Source organism: Temnothorax curvispinosus, unplaced genomic scaffold (assembly GCF_003070985.1).
Source record: "Temnothorax curvispinosus isolate PA1 unplaced genomic scaffold, ASM307098v1 QBEX01008992.1, whole genome shotgun sequence".
In the NCBI taxonomy this organism is placed as follows: Eukaryota; Metazoa; Arthropoda; class Insecta; order Hymenoptera; family Formicidae; genus Temnothorax; species Temnothorax curvispinosus.
The window spans coordinates 134,425-144,811 of record NW_020218772.1 but is presented as its reverse complement, the minus strand read 5'-3'; the positions used below and the strand labels follow the sequence as shown (position 1 = coordinate 144,811).

Below are 10,387 nucleotides of genomic sequence, written 5' to 3'. Positions count from 1 at the left end.
CTCTCTCTCTCTCTCTCTCTCTCTCTCTCTCTCTCTCTCTCTCCCCCCTCTCTCTCTCTCTCTCTCTCTCTTTCTCTCTCTGGAGCGTCGCATACAGTGAGGACACGAGAAACGAGTCAAAGGCTGAATACACCGGGCGCACAATGAGCTTGAAATAAGCATGAATGGAACCGCATTCAACCCCCGTGCCCGGTCTCATCGCCGGTAGGCAAAAAGCGAGACAGGGTATGCCTTAAAGAGGGCGAACCCATTTTTAAATCATTCAAGTAGTCGATTGGTACATCCATATAGTCCTGAAATTACCCAGCGATAGTCCAGCTTTTCCCGTAATTCAGATAAGAGACTGAATGGCTTTGAATCAGAGCTATCAGACAATTCTTATCGTTATTGCGCCACTTTAGCAGCGAATCGCACGCTATTGTCCTTTATTCATTCTCGCGCAAGCGCATTTTTGTAATAAATTAAAACTATTAATGTCATTCTCTTTATTCAAATAGTTTTTACAAATATATCGAGATATAATCTTTTACAAATCACAGAATTACTTGAAAACTCCATCTTGCAATTTTGCTCGATACAATCTGACTACATAATATTTATGAACATATATTTTGTATATATTTTACACGTAAAAATAGCGATTCAACAGTTGAACCTGACAATTGATGTTAAAATAATGCAAACACTTTATGCATGAGCTGCCAATGCAGTTCCGGACACCCTATTATGAGACTGAATGAGAAATCTAACTCCAGCTTAGCGAGTCGTTTCAGCGAGGAGAGAACACGAGTCACACAGATTATCGCGTCTAAAGTTCGACTGCACCGGAGTTCTCACCGGAGGATAAAGCTGTTTGAGTATATGACCCGTGATAAGCCCTCGATTTTCGTGCTTTCTTCGACGTCAAAGAAATTCTCGGTATTCAACGTCGACAAGCATGGCATTACGTCACCGTAGGAGCATGTCGACGCAAAGCACGGGTAATTTTTTGAATATTTTGAATTGTACGTTACATCATATAATTGTGCTTATAGAATCACCATTTTTTTTCACAGGTACGCAAAGTAAAATTTTTAAATTCACTTCAACTTTTTCATTTGACATTATTGGCATTTAAATTCGTAAGAGGCTAACTAGGTCATTTTTGCAAAACAATTGCAGATTTATAAAATCGAATTAAACACGAATTTACATGTTTTAAAGTACAATGAGAAAATTTATTAAAATCAATATGATTTGTTATTATATTTATAGTGAGAAATTTTTCGATATTAAGCATCGATATATTTAACGCTTGGAAATTTTTATTTCCGTAAATAAAACATGGCAGAAACGGTTTTTATTAATTTCTCCATCGCACGTTCAGCTCTACTTTCAGTGAATTTTACAAATTGATGAATCTCACGTTAACGTTATTACGATGGCAGATCCCCGGTGTATCTGAGAAATCGCGAGAATAAAGAATAAGGCATGAGATTTCCCTTTGTCTCCCCAGAGTAAATATACTTTTGTTCTCGTTATTCGCGAGCATCTCTTTCTTGTATAGCCCTATCGTGAAATCATTCGTAAATACTTGTCCTCGTTACTGCTGTACTTCTATACGAATTTCACGAAGCTATTGTGAAACCGCTCACTAAAAAAGAACCGACCGCTTTTAATTATCTGAAATGTGGTTTCACTCACATAAAAGGAATTAGGAAAAGTGTTATCGTAATAATGGGAAAGGAAATTTTTACTCAGCGAAAGAAACGACGTTTGTTGACACAGCATGCTAATTTATTCACAAATTTCATAAGTTATAATATGGAATGTTTGCATGAATAAGAAAAAAAACGTTGAAAGAAAAAATACTTAGAAAATTGCAGTTTAATTAATTTTTTGGAATTAATATTTTAGTATAATAATTTGTAATCTTAATTAAGAAATATTTACATAAAATTTGCTTGAAGCTTTATTTTAATGATAAATTGTTATTGTTATAATTATTATGCAATATTATTATATAATATCTCGAGTTTCTTGCTTCGCGAGAAGCATGTCCGTTTAACTGCTTAACAATTTAAATTGTGAACGAAAAAGTGCTTAATTTCATCGAAGTAAAATTACGAACTGATTGCGCGATGTAATGAAAAAACTTGTAACTCAATATTTGCATCCCTTCCCTAACTGCGCGTGCTAACTCGGTCTAATATAAAATGACGTAAACTACAGCAGCTACTTCCTGTCATTTGCGTGAGCGCGTAGTATCAACATTTCAGAAAGTCTTCTTTCTCGCGAGAGAAAGACAGAAGCAACGAGAAAAAGGCAAAGGGCGTTACAAGATGAGATACACACCAGGTGGATTATAAGACACAAGGGGGGAATTCAGTTCGCTAGAAGGATATCCCTTCTAAACCGTCACACACGAAGCTCCGACTTTATTAACGCTAAAAATATCTATTTTACATCAGGCAGACAATAGTGTATATGTATCCAGTATTATTTTAAAAATATGCAATTTATATTTATATGCGTTTAGTGCATCGAAAGTATTCCTTGAGAAACGAATATATATAAATATTAATTTAGGGAATTTATAGATTATGATTTTATTAAAAAGATGAGAGAAATGGTAATGAAAGGAATAAGTATTAAATCGGCATCGTCAATTAGATCGAATAATTTAGCTGCTAAAAAACAGATTTCTAAGTTTAGTGAAAAAATATTAATAGATTTGTGTAATTCGGAACAAAAGATAATAGAAAATATACATAATTTTGATCATTTGTACCGTCTCAGGTTATTTTCTAAGACCTCTTACTTATAAAAACAATCGTACTGACGTCATATCCCCCCGAGCACTCGCCTTGAGAAGTAAAAAACAAAGCATTTGCTCCATTTTATTCATGCGATCCATTGTCCCCGCTACATTCGTTGAGTGTGACTTGTCAGCCCGCAGCCAGCTACACGGCGGTATCTTGCCAGTCGAATGGACATTGAGCCGGTGTATCGAATCGCGTGGACATTCGTTAACACCGTAGCGCAATAACCGTGGCTCGGTGACAGAGCTGTGTTGTGTGCACGTCCCTTTTAGGTGTGCGCGAGCTGGTTTCGCCTGTGTACATGTACGCCGAGAGAGGGTGGCAAAGGGTGGAAGCTGTACAAGCCTTGATGAGCAGAGGATCATCGCCGTGGAATGGCATGATCATACGGACGGATGGAAGGGCCGCGCTGGAAGGAGAAAGGCTGAAGAGGGCGGCTGAAAGAGAGGAGCGAATAAAAAAGTTGGACCGCAGTGTAAGCGGGGAAAAATTACATGGAAGGAGATGGCGGAGCAAGAATACGGAATGACGCCGAGACCGACGGCAACAAGTCGCGGTGTCGTTGTTCCAGCGTATCGTAAATACTATGGCAAGCGAGAGACTCGGTTCAATAAACCAGCCTAGATTTGCTGTTTGTCAAATCGAGCTGATTTACAAGAATATATAACGTACAATCATTAGAAATTTTCGATAAGCAATTTGAGATCAGCTAATTTTAAATGAAATGCAACAGGATATTCATTTATAATTACAAGTTTATTAAAAACTAATAACTAGTAAAGTACTTTAACGATCAATATAATTTTTATTAATATCGAAAAATTTTAAGTTGATCAAAGAATAGTCGATAACAATAAATGTTTTGTGTTTGATCAAAGAACGTCTATATTTTAAATCTCATGTACTTATATTATTGAAATTCTCCTAATTATTTCTTAAGAAATATCTTATACGCATATATCTTTTTGCGTTGTTACAGTAATTTTTCTGAAAATCATTTTTTATCTAACATCACTGTTTTTATTAACACGATTTTCAATTGACTACTGACAATTCACTCCTAGGGATCGACAACAGCCACCGCGTTTGTGGTTCCACTGACTACACGCTTTCTTCGCCATATGTTTGCAATCGCCTCTGGGAGAACCTTATTTTTATTTTCTAGCCCAGTTGCTGAATGGAACATTTTAAAAGGCTGCCCTATCCTCCTCACCGGACACAAAATACATAACCCATAGCTGCAGGCTAATATTGGGCGCAGATAGCGTTATTTCCTCTCAATAGTACATCTTCAAGTGACACGGTTTTCTTTAAGTCCTCTTGTACATCCTCTTCAAGGCCGAGAAGCAACTTCGAATCAATTTTGAAGAGGGAGCGCACAGGTATTGACAAAAATCAAGCCATCTTACTGCACGTAATATTTTTATATTACGTGTAAGATGGCTTGATTTTTGTCAATACCTGTGATATTGCGAATGATAATTATAAAATGCACGCGCTGGAGAAGAACGCTGATTTCCTGACGCACCACGTCCTTTATCTTTCCCTCTCGGAAAATAGCTTTTCCCTTTTTCAAAGTCATGATCTCTGAGAGAGATCTATCTATCTTCTTTTAATATAACAGAAGATACTTTTTAATATAATTTGATATATTTGCAATGTACATATCAAATGGTACAAAGAACTTAAAAGATAGAAACTGTGTATATATTCAAAGGAAGAATATCTTCTAGAGAGTGCATTATTGAATAAAGATTTTGTCCTCGTTTTTTCTCTTTTTTATACTCTTTCATATAAACGCAATCGCATTATTTCTTGTTACTAACGTCGCACAATAGCATCTTGTATGTAATTTCCCAAAACATAATTTAAATCCTTTAATGATGAAAATGTATTGATATTGACATATCAAGATTAATATAACATAATAATAATAACACGTCACATTAATAGCTATACAATTTTACTGATTAATCGAGTTAATTAGACATTTACGTAATCAATTAAAGTATTCGCTTGTTTTGTATGTGCTATTTTTAGAGAATATTTTTATGTAATATAAATCTCCGTAATAATATTATATCACTTTTACCCGAACATACATTCTTTCTTTACATTTCTCCTCTTTGTCCTCGCTCGCTGTTTACTCTCTCATCACCTTGCACTAACAGAGAAGATACTGTACGTAAGTCCGCGGATTAAAGTGGTAGAACTTGGGTACAGCTTGGGTACACACGAAATTACACCTTGCAACAGTAAAGAGAAACACAGGTCTTCTCAGGAGTCGCCGGAGATTTTTTTAACTTCGCGAAAGTTTCTTCCTCTACAAAGATTCGTTCGTACTGCTTGGACTAAACAACTTTTGAGAACGCATGATAAAATCTAATTAACTGTAACTGGATTTTGTACAGCAAAACCTTTCGTAAAACATGATGCTCTTTCTCGTGTAAAAATTACTCGTGAAAATGACGATCCTTCATTTCTTCGTCGAATGCCGTCGCATATACTCTTTAAAAATCGAAGAGTGAAATATCGCTCAAAACGAGTGAAATGCAAGTGTAACGAAAAGTGAAAATTGAGCTTGTGCACTTCAAGTGATTCGCCAGCGATACTGATGTAACTTGAACGTCTAACAAGGGAATCTCGCGAAGTGGAAAATTCTGATTTTAATGAAACTTTCCACACATGTAGGGGGAGTAAAAAGATGAATTTAGATATTTTTTGTAGCGGTCCAAAAACAGTTTTAAGGGGTGAAACCACTGGTCATATGTAGAGCGGTTTTTTGCTTTTCTCGATATATTTCGAAAAGTATTCGAGATATCAAAAAATGTGTCAAATAAAAGTTTTATGGTAAAAACATCTCTATTTAACCACATTAATAAAATTTTGAAAAAAACATTTTTGTTTAAAAAATTATTTTTAAAAAATATTATATTAATGTTGTTGGATAGAGGAGATTTTACCATAAAACTTTTATTTGAAACATTTTTTGATATCTCGAATACTTTTCGAAATATATCGAGAAAAGCAAAAAGCCGCTCTACATATGAGCAGTAGTTTCACCCCTTAAACCCGTTTTTGGGCCGCTACAAAAAATATCTAAATTCATCTTTTTACTCCCCCTACATGTGTGGAAAGTTTCATTAAAATCAGAATTTTCCACTTCGCGAAGTTCCCTTGTAAGAAAGAGTAAAATTGCGCTCTATAAGTTGGAGTGAAATCGCACTCCATTTGAACACTTGAAAGAGCACTCTTTTCGAGTGCAGTAGATCAGTGTGAATTTTTTTCACTCAAATTTTTAGAGCGGCTACTCTACCGGAGTGATACGATCTCACTCTAAAGTTATAGTAAATCATGTTTCACTGAAGATCGACTGATAAATGACTCTAGAGCGAAATTCTCCACTCAAAATTGTAGAGTGACATAATTTACTCCTACCTTATGAGTGTCCTAATTTACTCAGATTAAAGTTACAACCCTCTCTATTGGAGTGACTATCGCAATCACTCTAATATATCAGTGGCGAAACCACTCAACGAGATTTAGAGAGTGTACGACACGTATCGCGTTTGCCGACGTATTTAGAGCGAAACAATGATTCGCACCTTATTATGACGCTGCTTGATTATCGCAAGCAGCGCATGCGAGAGCCTTAATATGGGATAGAGATGAAATCGGATTTACACTTTGGCGGAGAGGCAAACGCGGTTCTATAAATATGGGCTGGATACATTACGGCGACAAACGTGTTACGACATCGTGGGATGATAGCGTTGCCGCGGTGATGTAGCAGACTGCGAAGGGGGAATCTCGATCGCCCCGGGGGAATTGAACGAATCTATTTAATAACTCTCGCTGACGTACGTGCGCGCGCGCCCGATCGCCCTCGGCGTGGTGTTGGAAACCGCCGGATAAACCAACCCGATGGCGCTCGAAAAGCAAATCGCAGCCCCTGTGGTTACACTCGTCGTCACTGCAATCGCGCGCTGTACTTACGCAACTTTGCCACAACAATTATAGATCTTATATATTGTCACGTTCAATAATGCTTGCGCAAAAATGAAAAAAACACAAATTTTTGCTTCCATTATTCGCGACTAATGAAAAGAATACAAATTTTTCCACTATAGTCGCGATGCTGTCTTCATCCGCGGTATCGACTTCATTGTTGATTTGACGGCGTAAATTAATTCCATATTTATCTCTAATAAATTACAGAATAACGGAGAGATAAGATTTGTCGTTTAACGATTCAAAGGAATCGTTTTCGAACTGCCGGCATGGCTTATAATCTATTCCTTTCTCCGATAAATATCGCTCCACATCGGGCTAGATAAACAAAGGACGCTATTATCTACATAATAGGATTCCGATAAGAACTTTAATACGCTGGTATTATGAACTACCGGAGTCTGTAAAATGGTGTGGGATTAAAATTGCAGAGAACGAGCGTTGGGATCATTAAAAGGGGAAAGAGAACCAAGGAGGCCGTAGATTCAAGCAGGCACGACCTTGGGCCAGTTTTCGAAACAATATATATCTAAATGGAACGTTACATCTGGGTAAATGATATATCTAGGACCCTCTCGTAAATCTCAATATAATCGATGGATAGATGGGTGTACTAACTCGCGCTTAACTCGGGAATGGGCACCTCAGGTAATTTCTACACCCCAATGTCGAAAAAATGAAACTCACGTTAGAGTATTTTTTTTATTGATCGATCTAGATTTCGAACCTATCTTTCATTCGAAGGTACCGACACCTAATACGCGCAATGGAAAAAATTTAGGACCTGTACATAGTAGAGCTTATTAAAACTTGCTAGGAGCTAAGACGTAGAAATCACCCCAAGTGATCGTTTACGTTAGAAAAATTAATAAAGTATGGTAAGAGTTTATATTAACTCTTTAGAGTTTATATAAACTCGAAATAATAATATAAGTTTGAATATTTTTTGGTCTCTTCTTACTTTTTTAGAAAATGTTGAGTAAATCTATATATATTGTCCTCAAATACTAATAAATTCTAGGACAATAAAAAATACGTAATATGTAATTAATAACGTTAAATTATAGTGCAAAAATCACCCCAAGTGACTGTTTATGCAAAAAAAATCAGTCGTCCGTTAAATAATTTGATTGCCTCTTTATGGAAATAAAGAAGTAAAAGACAGGCAATATATAAAGAATATTTTTGCTGTTATTATCATTTTATGGTATATAAATCATGAATACGTCGGTTTAAGTACGTTTCAATAAAAATGGATATAATGTTAGGTATAATATCCTTCAATGTTGCGTAGTACGTTATATCTGGGTTACAAATCAAACAGAGAAATAAGTTTAATAGGAAACGTTAAACTATCATTGTTCCGAGAATATCTTTATTCGACTGTGCTACAGGCTTTCTAAAAATTACAGATCTATTTGTGAACGCAATATACATCAATCTCTTAGGTCCTCTTCATGTTTTCATCGCGATGTAAAGTGCAATTGATCAATACAAAGACCAGCGAGCGACATCACGGTGACATGGCTAAGATGAAACGTTCCGTGTCGCGAAGCTACACACGCAGGCTACGTATGCTTTATGAAGCCGACGTGACGAACAAGGAAGGGAGTGCGTATCAATTTCCACCAATTACACGCCACCCAACCAGTCTCGTCCTTTCAGTCGGAAATCTCGCAGGTGCGTTCGACTGTACGTCATCGCGTCGCAGAGAAAAAGAATATTCTTGATTTGAAAAAATATCTTTAGTTTCAACGTGGAAATCTTGAAATGAGATTAAACTGCGTTAAACTTACTTGAAGAATACTTGCTTAAAGAAAACTTGCTTGAATGAAGTCGTTATATAGTGCAACCAAGAAAAAAATGTTGAAATTCTTATAAGAAGATTATAGAGATCTTGCTTATATATGAAACAATCTATATCTTAATTCTTATAAGAATTTTAACTTTTTATTTCAACATTTTTTTCCTTGGTTGCACTATATATAATGACTTCATTCAAGCAAGTTTTCTTTAAGCAAGTATTCTTCAAGTAAGTTTAACGTAATATAATCTTATTTCAAGATTTCCACGTTAAAACTATAAGGATATTTTCAAATCAAGAACATTCTTTTTTTCTGTACAGAATTTTCAAGCCACTCCGGATTAAACAGCTTGCTTTGACTTTCTTCACTGCAATATTTTCTTTTTATCTTTATTAGGAATTTTACACACGCTATTGTCACAAATATCTTACACCATTAATCTCTTTCGTTGTACCGACTTTCAAAATTCTCTAATAACTGACAGAATTTTTTCTTTTAAATAAAATCTTTAGATAATAAGTTATATCTTTCTCTGACCTTTCGATACAATTCGTTATGCGAGAAAGACGTGATGAGCTTTTATTTTGATAAGATCTGCAAGAATGTAATAACTTATAGGCGAGTGAATACATCGTTGACGTGATGTACATTTTCGAAATATGATGAAGGGAAAAATGGTCAGCTAGAAGGAGAATATATGAAAAAAATCAAGTGACATCAACCCCCCTGGACGTGTGCATTCGACATCCTTGACTCTTCAGCGTGATTGATAAGGTCGATGGGAGACAGAATTGGCTCCGTGTTTAAAACGTGTGCGCAAAATATTTATCATGTCCAAGTTATTCGTCTAGCTCGAGTTCCGTTTAAACTTCATTTCGATGAAAGTCGTTTCTTTGAAATGTACGATCGGAATTTAACTGGAAGTATCGTGGCAGGTCTTATAAGATGGATGATACCTCTATTGTTTTGTGTAGTTGATGAAATTGAATACGCTCGTTGATTTATAGATTCATACGTACGCGCGCTGCTGATCATTTTTATCTTAAGTTTAAAAATAAAATCATAACTTACAACACATGTTAGTATATCTAATTTTGAGTGCGCGTGTATACTCTACGACATACGCCGTAAAGTACAGAATATGAAATTACAAGTTCCTCAATATTTTAATTAAGCGTAGGCATAGTGGACACGCCTAGATTTAATTTTGTGAGAAAATGTGATGCTACATCCGAACGGCGAACGTGAGGAAAGGATGCAGGGAACATTCGCTAATTGAGTTAATGAGAAATGAGCGTGCTCTAACCTTTTGCTCGGAAAACTAATTTAATTTTAAATCAACAATGACACCCACGACTTCCTCAAGGATTTTTTTTTTTAATATAAATCAAGTATCGCTAATTGAAATCGTTGCTCGTCTTTCCCTGTCCAGTTTGTTCATTCTTCAGCGAAGAAATTAAATCGTCAACAAAAGCAAAAAAATAAAAAGTATTGTCAGTAACTTGTAGCGTACAGTCGCCGCCAATGATTCCTTTCCTGAGGTATTCTTATGTTCCCCCCTTATCCCAGGAAAGGAATCATTGGCGGCGACTGTACATCATGTAATCTATTACATAAAATTTAATATTGGAAAATATCATAGTCTTGTAATGCGATAATGCTTGTAAATATTAGAGTACTATATTTATAAATATTATATACTAGGTACATATCGAATATTAAACGTGATAAAACAATAAAGCTATTAATGTTCTCGTAAATATACAATAC

The 10,387-nt window shown here is 35.7% G+C and overlaps 1 protein-coding gene across 1 annotated transcript in view; it reads right to left on the bottom strand.

Annotated features, from left to right (window-relative positions):
* The window catches only part of LOC112458555 (muscarinic acetylcholine receptor gar-2), a 49,455-nt gene that overhangs the window by 9,332 nt on the left and 29,736 nt on the right, over positions 1-10,387 (bottom strand). The gene's annotated exons all lie outside the window — the stretch shown is intronic.